Source organism: Oncorhynchus clarkii, chromosome 17 (genome assembly GCF_045791955.1).
Source record: "Oncorhynchus clarkii lewisi isolate Uvic-CL-2024 chromosome 17, UVic_Ocla_1.0, whole genome shotgun sequence".
NCBI classification, from domain to species: domain Eukaryota; kingdom Metazoa; phylum Chordata; class Actinopteri; order Salmoniformes; family Salmonidae; genus Oncorhynchus; species Oncorhynchus clarkii.
The window spans coordinates 61,790,998-61,816,597 of record NC_092163.1 but is presented as its reverse complement, the minus strand read 5'-3'; the positions used below and the strand labels follow the sequence as shown (position 1 = coordinate 61,816,597).

General features: G+C 43.4%; 1 pseudogene; it reads right to left on the bottom strand.

The window, feature by feature from the left end:
* LOC139371220 (chemokine-like protein TAFA-1) overlaps positions 1 to 25,600 on the bottom strand; it is a 233,116-nt pseudogene that overhangs the window by 25,078 nt on the left and 182,438 nt on the right.

Here is a 25,600-nt window from a genome sequence, read left to right as displayed (position 1 = left end):
CATTATGGGGTATTGTGTGTTGATCAGTGAAATACAATTTCCATTTTGTCCATTTTAAATTCAGGCTGTAAAACAACAAATTGGGAAAAAGTCAAGGGGTGAGAATACTTTCTCAAAGCCAGAAGTGAGTGAACCATACTGGGACGAACAGAGGTCTTCCAATAAGTGGATTTGATGTTAATTTTGTGTGGCTTTCTTTAGATGTCATAGGATTTAGACTTTGCACTGTCAACTTTGAGGCAAGGTAATCATGGAAAGCCAGGCCTGCTTTAATTCATCCACACAGACACACAGCCAGCATAAGTGTTATAGAAAAAGACCAGATGTTTTAAATGCAATGTGACTGATTTATTCCTGCACTTCAGGATGATACTACTGCATTGTATTTTGAAATATGTAGCATGTCACATCTCCAGATATAATTAGGAGTTTTCTTTTTGAAACATAGATATTACTAATCATGGCAATGGCCTTGCGTACAGTATGTATGGAAAGACAATGTCTTTTGAAGGGTCTCATCAAACTACGCTGTTTATTCCGAGTGCTTTGATATCCTGTAGCTGGCTTCATTCAGATGGTTCCTTTGATCAACAGAGTGTGTGGATGATCAGGTATCTCTTTCTACCCTTGAAGAAGCTCGCGTTCATGTGTGCTTTCCCCCGTACGTTTCTCAAATGTACCATGTCAACCTGTCATGCTCAGCAATACCCGCCCGCAGCCAAACAGGAGAGTTCATTCCCCATCAGTGGCGAGCACCACGTTTAATATGCTCAAGAGGGAAAATAAATGTGTGTGCGATGCATGTGTGTATGAGAGAACGTGTGTGTGTTTTGCTTATGTTAAGAGATCATCACTACTATGTATATTCTATGTGGCAGAGGGGGTGCAAACAGCCTTTGTCTGTGTGTGTGTGTCTGTGTGTCTGTGTCTGTGTCTGTGTCTGTGTCTGTGTGTGTGTGTGTGTGTGTGTGTGTGTGTGTGTGTGTGTGTGTGTGTGTGTGTGTGTGTCTGTGTCTGTGTCTGTGTGTGTGTGTGTGTGTGTGTGTGTGTGTGTGTGTGTGTGTGTGTGTGTGTGTGTCTGTGTGTCTGTCTGTGTGTGTCTGTGTGTGTCTGTGTGTGTGTGTGTGTGTGTGTGTGCACCTGCTGTCACGCTGGTATAAATGATTCGGGTGAGACAGGAATTCGTAATAGCGGTTTTTATTGACCTAAATTAGGGCCTGCCATGTAAAGGCACGGGGACGAAGCCCAAACAAACACGTAACAAAACACAGGGTAGAAACCCAAAACAAAAGAGTGAGGAGTACCTCAAATAAATAACACAAGCACACAATGATTAACCCGCGGAACGAGACCCGTAAATCATCTGCGCAATCCACAATGACACGAAAGCCAAAACACACAGGGCAACGACACCGGCCTCGAGGACAATCACAGGAACGCAGTGCGGGTCGATCAAGACCAGATGCAGCTGCCAAAGTTGCATCGTCGTTGGACGAACTAGTAGCAGTGGCGACGGACCAGTTGTGGCGGTGTCGGACGGGCCAGTTGTAGCTGCTGAAGAGGCGTTGTCGGACAGACCCGTTGTGGCGGTGTCGGACGGGCCAGTTGTAGCTGCTGAAGAGGCGTTGTCGGACAGACCCATTGTGGCGGTGTCGGACTGGCCAGTTGAAGCTGCTGAAGAGGCGTTGTCGGACAGACCCGTTGTGGCAGTGTCGGACGGGCCAGTTGTAGCTGCTGAAGAGGCGTTGTCGGACAGACCCGTTGTGGCGGTGTCGGACCGGCCAGTTGTAGCTGCTGAAGAGGCGTTGTCGGACAGACCCGTTGTGGTGACGTCGGACGACCCAGTTGCAGTTCCCGAAGTTGTGGCGGGGGCCTGGACGGACCAGTCACAGCGTCTTCGGATGGGCCATTCCCTCTTTCTCCCTTAATGGTGTACAAAACACAGGGTAGAAACCCAAACAAAAGAGCGAGGAGTACCCCAAATAAATAACACACGCACAGCGTTTAACCCACGGGATGAGACCCGCAATCATCTGCGCAATCCACAATGGCACGAAAGCCAAAACACACAGCACAGGTACTGACACGCACCAACAGAAATTGTAACAATAATGGACAGCCCAATGGAAACCAAAGGGCACACTTATACAACTACTAATCATTGGGAATAGGGGACAGGTGTGGGCAATTAAAGTTCCAGAGGGATCCATGACACGTGTGTGCAGAAAGTGTGTGTACAGTACTTGTGCACTTGCATATCTCAGAGCAGGATAAAGGCAGCGGTGCAGTGACAGCATCTAATCTGAGCGTATTTGATTGGCCTAGCATGGGCTGTGAGAAATAAGCAGCAGCGTTTGACTTGTTAAAAGGGATGTTCCTAACTAAGAGTCTTGTTGGCCCTGACATAACTGGGACGTAGTTCTCTTTGTCAATGCTAATAATCAATTCACATGCTGGGAAAAAGCTGACAGCACTCCCCCACTGACTGTGTTTGGCGCCAGCCTCCAACACAAGCACCACATTCCCATGCATTAATACATAACCCAATCTGTTACGAATCCCAGAGGAAGCATCACACACAGATACTGATCAATAATATCTACAAAGGAGTAAACATTACATATAAAAGAATGTCATTGGATCTGTTTTATCTTCATGCAGTCCCTTTTCTCTGTTAAGGGGTTTAATGGTTTGATTGTTTGATGCTAATGACAGTTAATACACCCAGGATTCTGTCTGAAAGACTTTATCTGATGAAAGAAGGGTACGTCTTGCAACTTATACAGTACAGGACTTGGTGCATGTGAAGGGAAGCTTAGTGTGTGTGTGTGTGTTTGTGTGTGTGTGTGTGTGTGTGTGTGTGTGTGTGTGTGTGTGTGTGTGTGTGTGTGTGTGTGTGTGTGTGTGTGTGTGTGTGTGTCTGTGTTCAAGTGTGTATTTGTGTGTGGTTGTGTCCAATGTATGTGTATGGAATAGTCACAGCGGGTATCCCCTTGAGGGCGAAATGAGCCAGCCTGGGTGGTAGCATCATTTCTCATCACAGATTAAGCATTAATAACGGGAGACCTGGGGATGAGTTCAATCTTTTTAGCCAGGCTAGTGCACCCCTTCACACCACTGAGGGGACAGTCACAGAACACTCACTACACAGGTCAATAAACCCTCACCCTCACAGAGTTGAACAGGGGCCCACAGAACCACACAAACAACAGACAACTCTCTTGCTTTCTCACTCTCTCTCTCTCTCTCTCTCTCTCTCTCTCTCTCTCTCTCTCTCTCTCTCTCTCTCTCTCTCTCTCTCTCTCTCTCTCTCTCTCTCTCTCTCTCTCTCTCTCTCTCTCTCTCTCTCTCTCTCTCTCTCTCTCTCTCTCTCTCTCTCTCTCTCTCTCTCTCTCTCTCTCTCTCTCTCTCTCTCTCTCTCTCTCTCTCTCTCTCTCTCTCTCTCTCTCTCTCTCTGTGTCTCTTTCTCTTTGTGTCTTTCTCTCTCTCTGTGTCTCTCTCTCTCTCTCTCTTTCCCTCCCTCTCTTTTTCTGTGGTGCTCACTGCTGGAACATTGCTGCTCAGTGACTTGTCATTTCCATTTCATCCCCACTCTCTTTATAATAGGTTGCTAATCAATACAGTAACAGGTACAGGGATTCTTCCCTCACTGCAGGACCCAGGAGCACAGAGGCATGACGTGTGAACATCTCCCTCCCTCCCTCCCTCCCTCCCTCCCTCCCTCCCTCCCTCCCTCCCTCCCTCCCTCCCTCCCTCCCTCCCTCCCTCCTCTCCATCCTCTCCATCTACTCCTATCTATTCATTCTCCCTTCCCCACCACCTCACTCCCCATCCTCTCTATCCTCTCCTATCTGTTCATTCTCCCTTCCCCACCACCTCACTCCCCATCCTCTCTATCCTCTCCTATCTGTTCATTCTCCCTTTCCCACCACCTCACCCCTCTCATCCTCTCCATCCTCTCCATCCTCACCTATCTATTTATTCTCCCTTCCCCACCACCTCACTCCCCATCCTCACCTATCTATTTATTCTCCCTTCCCCACCACCTCACTCCCCATCCTCTCTATCCTCTCCTATCTGTTCATTCTCCCTTTCCCACCACCTCACCCTTCTCATCCTCTCCATCCTCTCCATCCTCACCTATCTATTTATTCTCCCTTCCCCACCACCTCACCATCCTCTCCATCCTCACCTATCTGTTCATTCTCCCTTCCCCACCACCTCACTCCCCATCCTCTCTATCCTCTCCTATCTGTTCATTCTCCCTTTCCCACCACCTCACCCCTCTCATCCTCCCCATCCTCTCTATCCTCTCCTATCTATTCATTCTCCCTCCCTCCCTTCCCTCCTCTCCATCCTCTCTATCCTCTCCTATCTATTCATTCTCCCTCCCTCCCTTCCCTCCTCTCCATCCTCTCCATCCACTCCTATCTATTCATTCTCCCTTCCCCACTACCTCACTCCCCATCCTCTCTATCCTCTCCTATCTGTTCATTCTCCCTTCCCCACCAACTCACTCCCCATCCACTCCACCTTCTCCTATCTGGATCCTATCAACTGATCACATCAAGGCAGTGTAAATATAGAAATCAGTTTTTGTTATGTGAATGCCATGTTTAGTTAACATACACAAACAATTGTCCAGAGGTCCATGGTTAAAACATGTTGTCATGGTAGAGTGGAGGAGACCTTGTTTGGTTGGCTGTCTAGTCTGTGTGGGGACAAAACTGTCTGCTGGAAGAACTACAGTGCTGTTTTCAAGGTTAGAACTCTTTAAATGTTTCTTTCAGAGAGTTTTCCCCTTTGTGAAATGCACTGAGCATGCTTTCTTAAGTAGGGTGAGTCAACCAAGTTCGGAGTCCTTAGCCTTAAAGGTTTATGCAGTTGGTTTGAGGATGAGATCGCTAAGTTTTGTGTCTCAATACTCATATTTAATTCATATTCCAGAACTGATCAAGATGGAGCAAGCCAAGGGATAGAGGGCAGACGTGCGCCCCGTCATTGCAATGTCTTTCATAATGAAGACGTCTCGGTGTCGTTCCTTTGTGAGGCCAGCCTAGATGACTTTCATCTTTGAGGAGTTTGAGGTGAAACAATAAAGAGGGCATCAGGATACATGAGTTCTGAAGTTGTGAAGGAGCTAGGCTCTCTGAGCTGTTCTATCCCACTGTGCTTGTGACTGCCTGTGCTCTCCATTCCCCTGGAACTGTGTTGATTATTTTCCTCAGTTAGGCGTTTCAGGTGTGTCAGCCCAGGGATTCATTTATGAACCTAAGCTGCCTTGGGCCATGCAATGTGAAACATGGGCTATTCCCAGGTGCTCAACAGTGCACCTGAGGTATTGATTGTCTCCCTTTGCAGCACTTACCCAGGTTCAACTTAGTCTCCAACTAAGAGTGCTTAATTATCTTAAATGACTTCACTAAGACAGAAGAGAGTCATGCAGGAATGAGCCGCATTAGGAGAAAAAGAGATGAAACACCTCAGCATGTGGCTGTCTCTCTCAAACGTAATGTTAGAATTACAATGTTATAAACTACTGTAAGAAAGTACCTCTACACTACATTTCTTTTTACAATAAAAAATCTGACTACTAAGCCAATGATGGATACAACACATATGACATACAGTATGTAGTAAAACTAAACATGTGTGTTGATGAAAGTAAATAACATACTATGAACATGTCCTTACCGTCCACACAAGAGGGTTTGTTGCGTGTCGTCCCGGCCACTTTCCCCGGTAGACAGGAGCACTTGACGGTCTGGGAGCGCTCCTCGATACGGTTCTTATTACAGCACCGGTGGGCTGCGATCACCTCACACGTCCCTCCTTCTGAGGACACACACAGAGGGACAGACTGGTTAGCCTACCACAGGGGAGCTGAGGAGTTTGATTGTGTCACGTATACTCCCTCTCTGGCCGCTAGGTCACCACACTGCTGATTATTACGCACACTTGTCACCATTGTCACGCGCACCAGCGCTTATTGTCAATATCCTGGACTCCATCACCTCCTTGATTACCTGCCCTATTTATGTCCCTGCCTTTGGTTCCCTCCCCAGGCGTTATGGTTTCTGTATCTGTTTCATGTCGGTGCGCTGTTCGTGTTTCTTGTTTTGTTCATGTTGGTTTATTTATTAAATGTATTCACTCCCTGAACTTGCTTCCCGACTCTCAGCGTACATGGTTACAGATTGGATAATTACCGTGGAGCATACAGTATACTAGAACGTCAAGAGTAGGATTCATGTTGGATTATAAATTGGTATATGCGGAGGGTAGAAAATGGTATGCTAGAAATAAAATAAATCCCTGCTGTGAATAACATTTTTTAATACATTATCTACAGCGGCCCATAAAAAAACACATTGTGCTAAATAAGACAACTGTTCTTATTTTAATTTGCTTCTACTGTATGGTCATAAATATTATCTTAAAAAATGATGAGGTTAAAAACATTTATGTTGTTTTTAACATCCTGAACTTTAATCATTAGTTCATATCATCATATACTGCATGCAAATGTTAAAAATCCTGCTGAAAATAAAATAAATTTACATCATTATAAACGTAAGTCACACAACATGCAATTACTATGTTATCCTTTTCACCACAGCATGCGTTGCAAATTGCCCCTAGAGGCATTTAGATGATTCTAATTTGACTCTCAGAGTTCCTCACTCCATACAAATCACTCCCTGATGATGAGGAAATGATGCTCTGCTCTCACATTAATGTGGCTGTCTTTGCATCCCTGAGATCCTGCATATGATATTTATATGTTCCAGTAGGTGAGAAATGCTCCTGGGGTTCTGGAGTGAAGGCCTGGAGATACAGAGCAATTACGCTCCTCTCATTATGACTACATCAGTTCTTAACCAGGCCGACTGGGTTAAACCAGCCTCCATTCACTCCACTCACAATGGCTCTCCTGCAGAGGTGATATCATTCACAAGAAACTGCAGCACAATGGACCTTGTTCTGACAAAAGACAGTGTCAGACAAATTCAGAGAGAGAAGAGGAGAAACTCGCCAATGCCACTGGTGGGTCCAAGTAACAAGAGGGATCGCCCTGGGGAGTGAGGGGCTGATGGGGCCTAGGGACGTCCCTCCTTGTCTAAAGAGAGAGAGAGGACGGCAGAGGGATAGGGGGATGGAGACAGAGGGAGAGGTCAGGGGCCTGACAGAGCCCGCAACTGGGTCGGTGAGTAATGACGGAGACACTGAGAGTGCCCCTTTCACACAATTATAAGGTGGCTGGCTAATGCAGCCAGAGGAGATGCAGGAGAGGGGCCCTAAATCACTGTGTGGCCCTCTCCTCATGCCCCAGGAAAAACTCTTTATCTTCCTGCGACAGCCATCGCCACAGACACCACCGTCCAACAGTTAAACTGGAGCTCATCCGAGGACACAGAGGGGAGGAGAGAAGGATAATTGGAGAAAGAGTAGTGGCAAACAGGAGCCAAAGAACACTTCTTCTTTTGTAGCAGTTTGTTTTTCTTTATGGTGGCTTTGCATTTTAAACATGGTGGTAAATTGTTATATTTTTTTATTGAAGGCAGGCCCTGTAAATGTCTGAAGTGGCTGGGTCCTGAAAAAAAGATCTGAGCTGAGCTCTCACCGGGATGGACAGGTTTGGTAACACTTTCCTGCTCACATGTTCATCAAGGGCTGCCATGCCCAGACCACAGGCAGTGGGGACTGGGATTAAAAGGAGAACATTTGCAGTCATGTTGGCCGCCGCTGTCCTGCAGTATTAATGTCACTCTCCACAAGCTTAGGTGTTGATATATCGGGCCATGAGGCAGAACACAAACCATAGAAGTGAGGAAGTAATCCCTTGAGTGCGCTATATTTAAACCGCAAAACCCACAATATGCTGGACTAGTTGAATATTTTACTGGTAGTTTCCTGCCTGGAGACATGCTTTCAAGTCTGTGGTAGAGGCAGAACTCACAAAATGTCCACTTTCAAGTCATGTCTACCAAGAGAATATTTATCTAACCCCATAGCCTGTTATCGGTTGGTCTAAAACCACAATGATTCCATCAGACTCCTTAATGCTGAAAAAGCATTTCCATGAGGAATCAGCTGTTTTGTCCATAGGAAATATAAAGCCCTCTGATGACTATGTATGAACAGCATTTCTAAGGATATTCAAAGACTATGGTATCTTCCAACCTCTTTATCTGACCCCCATATGGGATGCTTGATCAAAACATAGCACTTGTATGTTTGTGTGGTTGTGTGTATGAGTTTGTCTGCATGCATGCTTGTGTGTGTGTGTATTTGTGTGTTATTTAGTTCCAGACCCTGGGGTCAGGTAAGCAGCTCTTTGTCCAGCCATCAGCCAGGTGGACATTAGAGCAGTTACTCAGTACCATCTGTGCAGACAGAGAATGAGAGCCATACAATGGGACTGCTCTGACACCACAGGGCCAGAGGAGAGAGATACTAAGAGGACAAATGGCCACTTGGATAGTACATTATGCTGTCCACATAAACCTAAGCTAATTTGGACCATGTCAGCACGGGGCAAATATTTGTCTATTACCCTGTTTGTGTGTACATGCATGCCTGTGTGTGCACCTGGCCTATGTGTGTGTGTGTATTTGTCTCTCTGTGTATGTGAATTTAAGCAAGGTGAAATGTACATATACATTGAGTGTAGAAAACATGAAGAACACCTACTCTTTACATGACATAGACTGACCAAGTGAATCCAGGTGAAAGCTATGATCCTTTATTGATGTCACTTGTTAAAGATGCACTATGCAGAAATTGCTACGACATTTCTTGGTTGATAAAATTCTAATAGTTAAACAAGCAAGGATAGTGTAGAGAATCATTGTTCTATCTAAACCGCTGTGAAATATCTTTTCCATAATGAAATATGTTGCATTTTCAGCTGTTTGAAGCTGGTGTACAAAAACGAAAGCAAAAGATGAAAAAACGGGAAGCATAAAAATATTGCACATACAGTAGAACAGATATATTGCTTCATAGACTTGCTTTCAATGAGAATGACAGATCTATAACACACTTTTCTATGTGAATTTGGTCGGGTCGCCCAAAAAGTGACATACAGTATTTCAGCTTTAAATCCACTTCAATCATGTAGATGAAGGGGAGGTGACAGGTTAAAGAAGGATGTTTAAGTCTTGAGACATGGATTGTGTATGTATGCCATTCAGAGGGTGAATGGGCAAGGTAAAATATTTAAGTGAACGAGGATGGTACTAAGTGCCAGGCACACCGGTTTGTGTCAAGAACTGCAACACTGCTGGGTTTTTCACGCTCAACAATTTCCCGTGTGTATCAAGAATGTTCCATAACCCAAAGGACATCCAGACAACATGACACAACTTTGGGAATTATTGGTGTCAACATGGGCCAGCATCCCTGTGGAACGCTTTTGATACCTTGTACAGTCCATGCCCCGATGAATTGAGTCTGTTCTGAGAGCAAAAGGGGGTGCAAGTCAATATTAAGAGGTGTTCTTAATGTTTTGTACACTCAGTGTACATGTGAGTGTGTGTTTGATGGCTGGACCGTTTACAGGCTGTCACAGCAGCTAAAAGGGTTAATCCAAACAGGTCAAATGGAGTAGGTGGTTCTGCTCTCTACCCTTTGGGTGGATGAGGTGAAGGGCATCAACGAGAGCATCGACTGGTCATTTTTCTCCTCGGAGCCCACGGTGACTTCAGTCATTAGACAACGCGATTAAGTGATTCTGTTTAAGGAAATCGATGCTTCATTGTTTTCATCTTAGCCCAACGGCCAATTAAAACCCAACTAATGAGAGAGCGCTTCAATATGAAGAGATAGAAGAGGTGAGAAATTGAAGCTTACAGGTCAGCCATTATTCACAATAATGAATTAACCGCTCAGCATTAAAAAGCACAGAGAAACAAGTTTGAAAGCTATAGTACGGTAGGATTGGAAAGTCTTTGCGCTCATGTACTGTATATTGTGCACTCCCACACATACATCCAGTATGGCTCTCCAATGACAACATCAGGCAAAGGGAAAATTTGCAAGAGAGCAAAGGAGCCTTGTGTTATAGACAGGGAGGTTTCCGGCTACTCACTCCCCTCTCGCTAAATCTGGCCAGTTCAGACAACGAGACAATAGCAGTGTTTGTGTCTATGTCAGTACAGAGATAACTGCCTCTAATCTATGCAGAGTTTGCCTCTCTCCCTCTCTCTCTCTCTCTCACTCTCACTCCAAGAGTGGCCATTAAGCCGGTATGTATTGCTGAAACAACAAACTCCACAAATTGAGAAGTTCAGTCTAAATCACCACAACATCTTAATCACAATGCACTCAAGAGAAGATGTGTTCTTTCCATTTTCTTTCATGTTTGAGGGGGTCTTTTGTTTTGGCTTCCTTCGTTCTACCTCTTCTCTGTGTGGGGTTTTAATCACTAACTGACAGCACAAAGTTTAGTTTAAATGGGCAGAAAGACTCAATCTCAGGAGTGTGGTTATAATGATTTTATCTTTCAATAAGTAGGTAAAGGGAAAACACCCCAAACAAAGAACTAAACATAATTTGTGGCTTTCATTTATGGAACTAAGTGGGGGCTGTGTTCATTTGCAGTTTGTTTGAAGGTGGTGATGGAAATCAAATTGAGTTTTTCATCCCCTCACCCTTAGAGCTTATCGACTATGAACCTTAAAACAATATTTTCTTAATCTGTTTTCTGTTAAAAACATATCTACTAAAGTACCACCAGTGTTCCATTATCTACAGCATTGAAGTGAATTGTTTTCAGTCACACTGGAATATGGTGGCGTAAGGCCATGCATTATGGAACAGACCCTTCTTTTCAGACAATGTATTCACGCTTGAATGGCACACATACCTTAGGTGCAGTACATTCATTGTGAAGTGCTTTGATTGCTAACAAATAAGTCTGACATCAAAACAGCCCTATTCTGTTTGGCCGAGTCTGTCTTTAGCATCAGTTAGCTGGGTCTTTACCGGGTGGACTGGCAATCAGCAAGCATCAGAAATTAAGAAAGAAAATGGGAGATATTAATGACTCGTTTGAGGAGGCAGAGGCATCAAAGTGGAAGAGGCCCAGCTGTCCCTGTGCATGTATCTTTAATGGTGCTCCTCGTCATTATCAGCCAGGCAGAGGGATTTAGCTCATTACTTAAACATCAAGGAGGAACTCCAAGAACACTCCCCTGATTACTTAAGATAATGTTTAAATGCGCTACAAAGCAACATCATATGGACTCCAAATGAGATGAAATCTAGCCTCGCCAGAAAAACTGTTTTCGTGTCGTTCACTCTGACTTAAATTAATGCTCTCCATATTTCATCTGCTCAAATGCACCCTCTGAGTCAGAACTGTGTGAATTTACACAGCCCCATGACTAGCACTGGAGGCTTTGGAGTCTTTCAGACGAAAGACCCCACGTCCATTCATGCAATGCAAGTTTAAACAGGCAGCAGGGCTTCTGCGTGTGGATTGATGGAATCCCCTCAACGGGGTTGATATGAGCCGGCTGCTGTATTTTGATGGTAGCCTTTGGTGCCCCCGCCTCGGCCCCAGTAGCTTGTGGGTTCACACACACCATGACTAGGTCATCTCCCAGGGAAGTGTGCTGCCTAGGTTGTCGAGGTTCATACCACCTCGCTGCCACTAACACTCTCTGACTCACACCTCCCGGTGAAGAAAAGGAATGTGTGAAGGAACAAAAGGAGTGTGTGTGTGTGTGTGTGTGTGTGTGTGTGCGTGTGTGTGTGTGTGTGTGTGTGTGTGTGTGTGTGTGTGTGTGTGTGTGCGTGTGCGTGTGTGCGTGGTTGTGTGTAAGTGCACGTGTTTGGGAGAGAGGGCATATTTCTGTAAAAGCATAAGGAATAGGCTACATCTTGGCTCGACACCCAGGTTCACACTCAAAATAATCCAAAGCAACAGCAGAGCGCCCCGAGCCCTGTGAGTGAATCATCCGCTAGGACTTGATCCCTAGCCAGACAGAGACGGCCCTGCTACAGCACTGTGTTCACAGGGCTGACGCCAGCCAACATGGTTAGATAACAAAGGCAACCCTGAGGAGGTGGGCACTGAGACACGTTCAAGCCAATTGTCGCTAAATATATCTAAGTTCTATGGATGGCACAGAGCAAAATCAATGGTGTACATTTAACTTAAATGTACACTATTTTCAGTGAACATACGTGTCCCACTGAACTGGTGTTAAAATAACACTTTTAAAAGTGTTAAAAATGTAACACTAGTTTTTCCCATTCAACTCTTAAAGTGTTCAAATTAACTTGATTGTGGCATTTGCATAGCTCTACTGTAGAGTGATACGCAACATCTACTGTGCAATATATAACACTTGATTTAGAGTAAGCTGGCCTCAGTGTAAGAAATGAACACCTGTAGTGTTACACTAAATCATTTTGAGCTGTTGTTTTTTACACTATGTTGTAAAGCCTATTTTGCACATTTCATAGAGTGCTTTTTCTTTTCAAGTAAATTATAGAGTTACCACCCATGACTGTATTTGTTAGTGACAGAGACATGATTATTTCATTTGTTCCTTTTAGAGGCCTGTGGCTTTCATCAAATGATTACCTAGGTGAGTGATATCATTCAAATTAAACTCTGTGACAATACAATTGATACAGTGCCTTCAGAAAGTATTCACACCCTCTGACTTATTCCACATTTTGTTGTGTTACAGCCTGAATTCAAAATTGATTAAAACAATGTGTTTCACACCCATCTACACACAATACCCCATAATAACAAAGTGAAAACTTGCTTTAAAAATTGTCTGCCAATTGAGTGAAAATGAAATACAGAAATATCTCATTTACATAAGCGTTCACACCCCTGAGTCAATACATTCAAATCACCTTTGACAGTGATTATAGCTGTGAGTATTTCTGGGTATGTCTCTAAGAGCTTCGCACACCTGGATTGTACAATATTTGCACATTATTCTTTTTTACATTCTTCAAGCTCGGTCAAGTTGGATCATTGCTAGACAGCCATTTTCAAGTCTTGCCATAGATATTCAAGACGATTAAAGTAAAAACTTTAACTAGGCCAGTTAGGAACATTCCACATTGTCTTGGTAAGAAACTCCACTGTATATTTGGCATTGTGATTTAGGTTATTTTCCTGCAGAAAGATGAATTTGTCTCCCAGTGTCTGTTGGAAAGCAGACTGAAACAGGTTTAACTCTAGGAGTTTGCCTGTGCTTAGATCTATTCCGTTTCTTTTTATCCTAAAAAGCTCCCTAGTCCTTGTTGATGACAATCATACCCATAACATGATGCAGTCACCACCATGCTCGAAAATATGAGTGGTACTCAGTGATGTTTTGTGTTGGATTTTCCCCAAACATAACACTTTGTATTCAAGACATAAAGTACATTTATTTGCCAATTTTGTTGATGTTTTACTTTATTGCCTTATTGTGAACAGGATGCATGTTTTGGAATATTTTGGAGTAACTACAATGTTGTTGATCCGTCCTCAGTTTTCTCCTATCACAGCCATTCAACTTTGGAAATGTTTTAAAGTCACCATTGGCCTCATGGTAAAATCTCTGAGTGTTTTCCTTCCTCTCTGACAAGTGAGTTAAGAAGGACATCTGTGTCTTTGTAGTGACTGGGTGTATTGATACACCAGTGAAATTCATATCTTCACCATGCTCAAAGGGATATTCAATGTCTGCTTTTTTTTACCCATCTACCAATAGGTGCCCTTCTTTGCGAGGCATTGGAAAGCCTCCCTGGTCTTTGTGGTTGAGTCTGTGTTGAAATTCACTGCTCGACTTAGGGACCTTACAGATAATTGTATGCGTGGGGTACAGAGATGAGGTAGTCTTTCAAAAAACATGTTACGCACTATTATTCCACAAAGAGTATGTCCATGCAACTTATTATGTGACTTGTTAAGCACATTTTTACTCCTGAACTTGTTTAGGCTTGTGTGCCATAACAAAGGGTTTGAATACTTATTGACTCTTACAGAGTGAATGTAACTCCTTAATCAACACTGGAAATGTTACACTGAAAAATCAACACGGGCTAATTTGCTGTGCAGCCAACTTGGTTGTTTTCAAGATCTCAGAGGAAGCCCAGAAAATGTATGTATTGTGTACAGTTTCGACTAAGTTCATATAATGTTAAATCATCTATGCTGAATTTAGATTGAAACTGTTGAGTTTGACCATCGGCATACATTTGCTGGTCACATGTAGGTGAGTTTACCCCTGGTCATTTATCAGTGAACCATCTCCGGCCCAGATAAACAAGTGGACACTGTGGAGCACAGCAAAGTACATCCAGGTAGCAGTGCCTGCAGCTAACAGGCTGATGCTGACTGTGAGCTGAGAGCGGGGAACTCTACCGTGCTCCTGATCAGAGCTCAGACAGACAGACAGGTAGAGAGAAACCACTGACCTAGTCACAGGAATCAATTGTGTTTTTTCCTCAACTAGTACAGCGTATCTACTAAGCTATCTAAACACCCACTGAATTGTAAGCATCATCGCAGAGACACACTCTGACTCACATCTATCATCCTGGTGACCAGTTGCTGGAAAGAGAATGAGTATCTTCAACTGAAACAATGCCTTTAAATAATTGGTACCCTCTTCCTGGTGCATTCCATGCCCCACAGCGGTTAGTATGTGATAAGTTATAAAAACAAAATACTAAAACACAGTACTACTGGTAAACTAACAGTTATGATATCTCTAACTAGTCATTCTATTGAAGTGAATGGGAGGTGGGAGGTGTGTCTGAATGGCCTCAGCCCAGGTCGGTTCTTAATCACGTGTATGGAGTACCACACCAGGGCCATATTACTCAGATGCCCACATCTTTATGGTTATTAAAGTTAACAACTGCTGCGTGCCTCATTTACCCACACTCTATCAATACCAGTTCAGCACCATGAAATTACCCCGGTCCAGAGGGAGCACTGTGACAAACCTGATTAAGAAATGGTCTGTAATGCTCGGGTGTAAAATGCTCCATGTCCAGGAGCGAGTTGGCTGCAAAACGTTATTCTCAAGATCCAATGGGTGGAGGATAGGTGCTAGGGGTTGTTGATGTCCACAATAGCTTCTATGTCAATTCTAACTTTTATTTGTACTAGGAAATGAATAGCAAGTGTCTGAAAACACACTTCGCGGCAACTACAGTTGAAGTCAGAAGTTTACATACACCTTAGCCAAATACATTTAAACTCAGTTTTTAACAATTCCTGATATTTAATCCTAGTAAACATTCCCTGTCTTAGGTCAGTTAGGATCACCACTTTATAAGAATGTGAAATGTCAGAATAATAGTAGAGAGAATGATTTACTTCAGCTTTTATTTCTTTCATCACATTCCCAGTGGGTCAGAAGTTTACATACACTCAATTAGTATTTGGTAGCATTGCCTTTAAATTGCTTTACTTGGCTCATTGTGGGAATCTTTCCACAAGCTTCCCACAATAAGTTGGGTGAATTTTGGCCCATTCCTCCTGACAGAGCTGGTGGAACTGAGTCAGGTTTGAAGGGCTCCTTGCTCGCACACGCTTTGTCAGTTCTGCCCACACATTTCCTATAGGATTGAGGTCAGGGCTTTGTGATGGCCACTCCATCACACCTTGACATTGTTGTCCTTAAGCCATTTTGCCACAACTTCGGAAGTATGCTTGGAGTCATTGTCCATTTGGAAGACCCTTGTGACCAAGATTTAATCCTGACTGATGTCTTGAGATGTTGCTTCAATGTATAATGTATCCACATAATTGTCCTGCCTCATGATGCCATCTAAGGTAGGCCTTCAAATACATCCACAGGTACACCTCCTTATTGACTCAAATGATGTCAATTAGCCTATCAGAAGCTTCTAAAGCCATGACATTATTTTCTGGAATTTTCCATGCTGTTTCAAAGCACAGTCACCTTAGTGTAAACTTCTGACCCACTGGAATTGTGATACAGTGAATTATAAGTGAAATAATCTGTCTGTAAACAATTGTTGAAAAAATTACTTGTGTCATGCACAAAGTGCCAAAACTATAGTTTGTTAACAAGAAATGTATGGAGTGGTTGAAAAATGAGTTTGAATGACTCCAACCTAAGTGTATGTAAACTTCTGACTTCAACTGTATATGACTATGCCTGGACTATAAAAGTTATCAGAACCTTCTCTAAAAAAAGAATAAGAGAAAGTAAGAGAGGTGTAAGCTAGTTGTAACCTAGTTCTGTGTTTTTCAGGTACAAGGACACACACACTGTCACGGCTGGCTAGGTGTGTAGCGGGGAATCAGGCGCAGAGAGCAGAGAGGTCCAGGGGAAAAGTGCACTTTAATATGGCACCCAAATGAAATGCCCAACACGCAGGGCGCAAACACTGACCAACCCAAAACAACGGGTAACGAGGTCCAGAGCACTAACAACACCAACGATACAACATGAAAATCAAAATAATCCCTCACAACAAAGGGGCGGGTTCCATATGCTAAATAGGGAAGAAAATCAAGCACACACAAAATAGGAACAGGTGTAACAAATGAGACAAAACTAACCGAAAAGAAAAAGGGATCGGTGGCGGCTAGTAGGCGATGACTGCCGAGCACCACCCGAACAGGCGGGGGAGCCAACTTCGGTGGGAGTCGTGACACACACGTTACTCTGTTGGATATCATGTCAAATAAGTGGCAGGCATTTTCTTATGTTGGGCTCACGGACTTAAAAGTATATTTCTAAAATAAAAGAGGAAGGGAGGGCCCTTGTTCTTTCTCTTAGATATCCTCAGTGTACCATTTCCTCCACAGTATTGGCCCACATCTGACCTCGGTGAATGTCCATAATGATGCAGGTCACTGAGTATTTTAAATGAGGACAGAATGGTAACTGAATCGTCCATTCAAAATCATGAAACTGCCTTTCTGAAAGCAATGATAGAACAGTCTTTGTGAAATGGTATTCCTTTGAAGAAAACAATTGGTTCTGGTGAGCCAGGAGAAATGGGCTGATCAGAGGACGAGGCATTAGGGTTGCAACGGAAGGGTATATTACTGGAAACTTTCGAAGTTTGCCCTTTTGGGTACTTCATATTTGTACAGGCATCTGTAATTATCTCTGGGACTCTGTGTGGTCTTATCACATGTAAAATATATGAAATAATTATAACATTATCCTAAATATAAACCATCTACTTAGTGAATACCATTTGTGTTTAATATGAGGGTTTGAGCATGAAATATCCTTTCTATAGTTTTTACACACTTTTATTTATTTAACAATGTCAGTATGTATTTGTTGTCAATGTTTTGGCATCAATCTGGTGGCAGATGTGTAAAGAAGTTTTTGAATAAATGTTCTGTTGAACCATACGGCCTATCTACAGTACTAGAAACCCATGGACAATATGGATATATATACTTTATAGGAATCCTTATAGTTAGTCAAGTATTAATTACCAAACTTACGATAGATTGCCATAGATTTGATGTTAATTATCAAAATGACTGAAGATTCCGGTAACTTTGGTTAACTGCTGGTAGCTTTGCAACCCGACAAGGAATATAGCACTGCTGGTTTGCTATAGAGAAATACACAGAACCTGGATCTCAGTAACTAAATGCAGTAACTAAAACAGCTAATGATAGATGACAAAAGCGTAATATCTGAGTTAGACATCTAACCAAGGTGAGGAACACTTCAGTCGGCCACTCAGACACATTACTGTACACGGGGTAATCAAAAAGCACCTTTCTGTAAAGGTGAGCCATACCAATGAACGCTTGATGTGGAAACATGGTGTGAGGTGGAGACATTCAGTGCTGGATCTCCCACCATGCAGTGGTCAGTCTGTGTCCTCTGTAAATGACCTGTTCCAGTCAATTCACTGTGCCCGGATTACATACAATGCATTAACTAAAATGCATAATGCATCCCAAGCCACTTACCCGCTTCCAATTATAGATGCATGCTAAAATCCCGGTGTTACATATGGAAACAGGCTCACTCACTGCAGCGTGAATAATCTACCCACTTTCTATTAAGCCAGAACATCCGGGACTGGTATTCTTTTGCATAACAGGGCCTCATTTGCAATGGAAGTCAATCAGCTTCCCATCTTTCTCTGCCACATTTGCATGTTTGAATGTTTTCTTAAAGTATTAAATGCAGCTGGCTGTATTCCAGTGTCTGTCTGCTCCGCCTGACAAACGCCCCCCCAGGGTGCCCGGGCCAGAGCTGTGAAAAGGGACTCTGCTTTGTCATGCATTGTGTGTAATTGGTAGGGACAGTTACGCTTGTGAACCATTTGAGCCAAAATGGTCTGGTCTGGCAAGCGTGATTGTCGCATTTCATAACACTGAGGCCACTGTGCTCTGTGGCTCCCACACTATACACCCACACTATAATATCAATTATAAGCATAGCTTGTTCATTGAAATCACAGTGGTCGTGCTGAATGACCAAAGACCAATACAGAGTTCAAGGCTGTTTTCTCCACTCATGTTGAATGTCGCTCCTTGATACAGCATTTTTTACATTTTTTATTTCACCTTTATTTAACCAGGTAGGCTAGTTGAGAACAAGTTCTCATTTACAACTGCGACCTGGCCAAGATAAAGCAAAGCAGTGCGACACAAACAACAACACAGAGTTACACATGGAATAAACAAACATACAATCAATAGCACAATAGAAAATGTCTATGTACAGTATGTGCAAATGAGGTAGGATAAGAGGGAAACGGCAATAAATAGGTCATAGTGGCAAAATAATTACAATATAGCAGTTAAACACTGGAGTGATAGATGTGCAGAAGATGGGTGTGCAAGTATAGATACTGGGATGCAAAAGAGCAAAATAAATACAAATAAATACCAGTATGGGGATGAGGTAGTTGGATGGGCTATTTACAGATGGGCTATGTACAGGTGCAGTGATCTGTGAGCTGCTCTGACAGCTGGTGCTTAAAGTTAGTGAGGGAGATATGAGTCTCCAGCTTCAGAGATTTTTGCAGTTCGTTCCAGTCATTGGCTGCAGAGAACTGGAAGGAAAGGCGGCCAAAGGAGAAATTGGCTTTGGGGGTAATAATATGGGGATGAGGTAGTTGGGTGTGCTATTTACAGATTGGCTGTATACAGGTACAGTGATTGGTAAGCTGCCCTGACAGCTGATGCTTAAAGTTAGAGTAGGAGACATAAGTTTGTTCTAGTCATTGGCAGCAGAAAACTGGAAGGAAAGGCAGCCAAAGGAAGTGTTGGCTTTGGGGATGATTAGTGAGATATACCTGCTGGAGCGCGTGCAACGGGTGGGTGTTGCTATGGTGACCAGTGAACTGAGATAAGGCGGGGCTTTACCCAGCAAAGACTTATAGATGACCTGGAGCCAGTGGGTTTGGCCACGAATATGAAGCAAGGGCCAGCCAACGAGAGCATACAGGCCACAGTGTTGGGTAGTATATGGGGCTTTGGTGGCAAAACGGATGGCACTGTGATAGACTGCAACCAATTTGCTGAGTAGAGTGTTGGAGGCTATTTTGTAAATGACATCGCCGAAGTCAAGGATCAGTAGGATAGTCAGTTTTAAGAAGGTATGTTTGGCAGCATGGGTGAAGGAGGCTTTGTTGCGAAATAGGATGATGTCATTTTGGTTTGGAGATGTGTGTCTGGAAGGAGAGTTTACAGTCTAACCAGACATCTAGGTATTTGTAGTTGTCCACATATTCTAGGTCAGAACCATCCAGAGAAGTGATGCTAGACAGGCAGGCAGGTGCGGGCAGCGATCGTTTAAATAGCATGCATTTAGTTTTTCTTGCATTTAAGAGCAGTTGGAGGTCACAGAAGGAGAGTTGTATGGCATTGAAGCTCGTCTGGAGGTTAGTTAACACAGTGTCAAAAGAAGGGCCAGAAGTATACAGAATGGTGTCATCTGCATAGAGGTGGATCAGAGAATCACCAGCAGCAAGAGCGACATCATTGATGTATACAGAGAAAAGAGTCGGCCCAAGAATTGAACCCTGTGGCACCCCCATAGAGTATATTGGAAAGTGCTTTCCTGGAAGCTGCTTTTTCTAGTTATTAGCTTAGGAGATCCCATTTTATAAGTATTTGGTAAATGATAATTGTAAAGCACAGCACTGATTCTTCTCTCAGCCAGACTTTCTAATGATGATCAATCTGGGTAACATGAGTAAGGGGAGAAAATCAATGGCTTAAACGACCGGTTTCAGGGTGACAATGTAGAGCCAGTCAGATGGAGTATTTAGTTCCTGACCTTGCTTTCCCTGCAAGCCAGGGGTGCCACGTATTATGTTGCATGAAAGGGTTTGTATAAAAGCTCACAGAATTGGTTGTTTTCTCTCATTATTGAATGTTTATTTTGTGTCAGGAGGGAAGAGATCACCAAGCCATCACACTGTTATACAGTCATAACACATACACGTGTAGGATCTTAATTTGAGGCAGTTTGCTATAATTATGTGGATCATATTTAATGGACATTTTTGTAGGGGTTGATATTTTCCATAAGGGAAAATCAAGTCTGAAATTTCAAAGTGGAAATTGTGAAATTCAGAAGCCCTTTTAAACCTCAAATACACTACACATGTTAAGTATCCTGCATTGCAGGAAGTTATCCTGCAACAGGGTGATCAATTTAAGATCCTATATCTGCACACATACAGTACCAGTCAAAAGTTTGGAGACACCTACTCAGGGTTTTTCTTTATTTAAGCACTCAGCATATGTGGGAACTCCTTCAAGACTGTTGGAAAATCATTCCAGGTGAAGCTGGTTGAGAGAATGCCAAGAGTGTGCAAAGCAGTCATGAAGGCAAAGGGTAGCTACTTTGAAGAATCTGAAATATAAAATATATTTTTATTTGTTTAACACTTTTTGGGTTACTACATGATTCCATATGTGTTATTTCATAGTTTTGATGTCTTCACTATTATTCTACAATGTAGAAATTAGTAAAAAATTAAGAAAAAACGTTAAATGAGTAGGTGAGTCCAAACTTTTGACTGGTACTGTATATAACCGTACAAACAGTTTACTTTTCCACTATACTTTTCCTACTTTTCTTCAGACTTCTACTTTAAATCTGAAATGAACATCCTAGAAGATTGTGCCATTGATCATGCAGTTATTATATAAATGGTGTAGGTGGTAGTCAGAGGGTGCAGTGAAAGGGATCTTGTTGTTAGCTCTGATATGTTGTGTGTCAGGTACTGTGTTGCCCGAATAGTGCTTTTCTACTGTGGAAGCTAAATATGCTTTGGCTAGGCCCTGGCAGATAGCTTTCTGAGAAAACCACTCAATGCAGACTCAGAACAGGATGGCTTTTTGTTGAAATACAGCACAGTACACCACAATACACAATAAATTAACCATGGGCTAAAGAGCCGCTGGACAATGCTCATCTATTCTGTGTCACTGAGCTCTGAAATTACTTTTTCAACATGCCTACATTTTGGGAGAGTAATAGCCATGACAAATAACAATATTATATATTATATGAGGGGAAGAAGAGAGTGAGAGAGAGAGAGAGAGAGAGAGTGAGAGATAGAGAGAGAGATGGAGTGGAGAGAGGGAGGGAGCGAGCGAGAGAGAGTGAGAGAGAGAGAGGATGATTTATTCAAGGCCTTACTCAGGTGGAAATGGGACAATATAAAACTGGAACACAATTTTCTGTCAGATGACTGTGAATGATATCAATCAAAAATATAAGCCAGTGTGTCATAATACGCTGGCTGATAAGGTATTAAACGACATATAACATCTTGATATGATCACACAAGGGAAGAGAGCATTAGTTTTATGCTGCAGTACGCTACAATATGTAGAATTCTCTGTCAAATTCTACACTTACAATTCAGACGAATGGTTGAGCAGAAACGTGACTCGGACAAGTTATCATTTATTTGGGTCCTGCACTCTATAAGGTTAATGTCAACTTGATGATTTTTCAAGACACGTACTGAGAGGGGAATTTCTTCTTCAGAATATCCAGTGTTTTATGCATTTATTTCCAAGTTACATACTTCATCAGGGGTGCAGATAGCCTCTCCTTAAATTCATGTCTCATTTATAGTTCAATCTCTGAATGTTTCCACCTGACAAAGTTGAATAATAGAAACTAATCTTCAAGTGGAAACATTGGAGTCATATTTGGATGACAAGAGTGCCCCTGTGTCAATTCATTAAACTGATAAGGATCACCTTGGATTTGATTTGATTTCCTTACCTTATTGAAGGCTGTGGACTCTCATACAGGAGAGCAGTATAGAGAAGGGACTCATTTAAAACCACACAATCATTAGTGAGCTAGATTAAAGTAATAGTGTTCAATCCATCTGGAAAGAATCCCTTTGAATGACAATTTGAGATGTATTCTGTCTAAGATGACCTAATGACCACCTACTGTACCACACAACAGGTTTACAGCGAGTTATGAGAGAAAAATATAATAACAAGTACATATAGCAGCTGTATGATATAAACTCCACTCCTCACAGTATCCAGGGTGTTGCCTATGTAGGCGTCTCACCAGAGGCACACTGCTGCTTGAGAATAGATTAAATGTGAACCAGTCTCCTCATCAGTCTCGGCAACAGACACCTATAAATATGATCTGTGCCATCAGGGTGGACTGTGAAATCATGTGGCTGCACATCAAAGTGTGACTGGGTTCAATGTTGCATACTAATGTTGAAACCATGTGGGGATGGTGGGGAGAGACATGGAGAGAGGGTAGCCTCCACTTCTCTTCAAGGAAAATCACTCAAAACAACACATTCACTTAATTCTCTGAAATTCTCAGAATATATAATTGGAGAGAAATATTCCCAGGATTAGTGTCTCCATCTTTTTAATACAATACAACAGATACTACTATGACAACCATTTAACAGCTATGTTGTAACAATCAAGATAGTACTTGCACATGTCCTGCTTTAACTGGTAGTATGTATACTACAATACTACAGCTGACAAAACCACTATCACTGTCTCCATTCCCATCACTGACCGACCAACCTCTCATCATCACTTCCAGAGCTATGAACTCTGTGTGGTGTCATTAATGAGCCCAGAGTCTAGGATGGGTGTCTGGCAGGTTAGTGATTGTGTCTCTACAGACAAGCGAGTAGAGAAGAGATAGAGCAGAACTAAAGTAGCCGGCCTCTGCAGACGACATCAATAGCTCTCCTCTACCATCCATCGCATCTCTACCCCTGATGAAGCCCCTTTTTAGTGGGTTCATCTCTATACCTCTCAATGTCTCTCCCTTTCCAGTTCCCTCACTCTTTTTCCCTATCTCTCTGTTTCTATTGTTCCCTTTATCTCTCTCTCTTTCTCTCTAACTCTTCACCTCACCCTCCTCTCTCTCTCACTCTCTACTACCCCCCCCCCCCCCCCCCCCCACTCTCATTAAGGTCCTCTCCTGCTGGAGGACGCAGGCTGGAGAAAACTGACTGCCCTGACCTCTGTCTTGTACAAGGGGGCCACCGTACAATGGACAGGCTATCATTTCTCAGGGTCAGTGTCGAGAGGTCACCATTATGCAGTGTGAGGCCAGTGTGAGTCCAGTCTGAGGGCAGTGTGAGGCCAGTCTGAGGGCGGTGTGAAGCCAGTCTGAAGGCAGTGTGAGGCCAGTCTGAGGGCGGTGTGAGGCCAGTGTGAGTCCAGTCTGAGGGCAGTGTGAGGCCAGTCTGAAGGCAGTGTGAGGCCAGTCTGAGGGCGGTGTGAAGCCAGTCTGAAGGCAGTGTGAGGCCAGTCTGAGGGCGGTGTGAAGCCAGTCTGAAGGCAGTGTGAGGCCAGTCTGAAGGCAGTGTGAGGCCAGTCTGAGGGCGGTGTGAAGCCAGTCTGAAGGCAGTGTGAGGCCAGTCTGAGGGCGGTGTGAAGCCAGTCTGAAGGCAGTGTGAGGCCAGTCTGAAGGCAGTGTGAAGCCAGTCTGAAGGCGGTGTGAAGCCAGTCTGAAGGCAGTGTGAGGCCAGTCTGAGGGCGGTGTGAAGCCAGTCTGAAGGCAGTGTGAGGCCAGTCTGAAGGCAGTGTGAGGCCAGTCTGAGGGCGGTGTGAAGCCAGTCTGAAGGCAGTGTGAGGCCAGTCTGAGGGCGGTGTGAAGCCAGTCTGAAGGCAGTGTGAGGCCAGTCTGAGGGCGGTGTGAAGCCAGTCTGAGGGCGGTGTGAAGCCAGTCTGAGGGCGGTGTGAAGCCAGTCTGAGGGCAGTATTTTTTTAAATGTATTTTACCTTTATTTAACTAGGCAAGTCAGTTAAGAACAAAATATTATTTTCATTGACGGCCTAGGAACAGTGGGTTAACTGCCTTGTTCAGGGCCAGAACGGCAGATTTGTACCTTGTCAGCTCTGGGATTCGATCTTTCAACCTTTATGAGGCCAGTCTGGGGCAGTCTGAGGGCAGTGTGTGGGCCACAGGACTTGTAATGCTACGGATAAAGCATCAACATGATGTGAGATATGGACAAATAAGAAAGTGCTACTGTGTCAGACCTGGGTTCAAATACATCTGTATTTGGTATTTAAAGTACTTTTCATGTGTATTTGAGTATTTTCAAATACACAGCCCAAAAACAAGTGCTTTTATTTTAGTATTTTCATACACTTTCCAAGTGTATTTCCAAAACATTAGCATATTGCTCCGGGTTGAGCAGGAAACTTGCCTGAGTAATTTAATCATGGAGTAATTTGTACATTCATTTCCACATTATCACTTTTGGTTTGTCAAAACCAATGTGAATGAAATGGAAGAAAATACAATGAGTATATCAATTTGCCAGCTGTGTGGAACAAATGAATTTAGAGAGCTCCTCTCAAGGCTCAGCAATGGCTGTCTGAACTGCATCAGAGTAAATCCATAGCAGTAACCTTAGTATCTTCTGGAGAACCACCATATTATCCCTGTTTTGAGAAACAATTCAGCTTGCTGCAAGTAAAATCTGCTGTCAAATAAATACTCTAATTTATTCAGCCTTTACAATGGCTAAGTAAAGGTCTCAAATCTGTTTTACTCAGATGGTTGTTGTTGTCAACGGTGTTGTTGTTGTCAACGGTGTTGTTGTTGTCACATCAACATACGCCTTACTCTTTTCAAACCAAAATGTCTCCAGTCCCGCCTGGTCTCTTTGAAATGTAATTAATCAACTTACTGTCTTTGACTGACAGCGTTGAGCGTTCTCCAGGGGACGGCCTGGCCTTTATTTCTCCCTCGTGCTCAGCGCCCCCCCTCAAATCCACCTACAGCGCCTGATGTCTGGGGGACTGTGGTGAGGGGAGGAGGATGAAGGACCCACTCATCAGGTTCCATTATCAGCTGTAACAGAGAGTCTGCCTGCGAAGCACTGTCTGCTGGGGTCTACCCCCTGCAACCCCCCGCCAAACTCCATAGCAGACAAAGCACTTCAGAGTATGATGAACTATGAGGAAAAAGCTGCTTGGAGGACACATGTTGAGAAACAATATCAACAATAGTATTCTAAGACAGAGATGTGGGGAGACAGAAGGAGAGCGAGAAAGAGAGAGAGGTAGTTGATTACCACAGTGTGCCAGATTTTTCAGCTTAAGTTTGTTTCATTACAGCAAGTT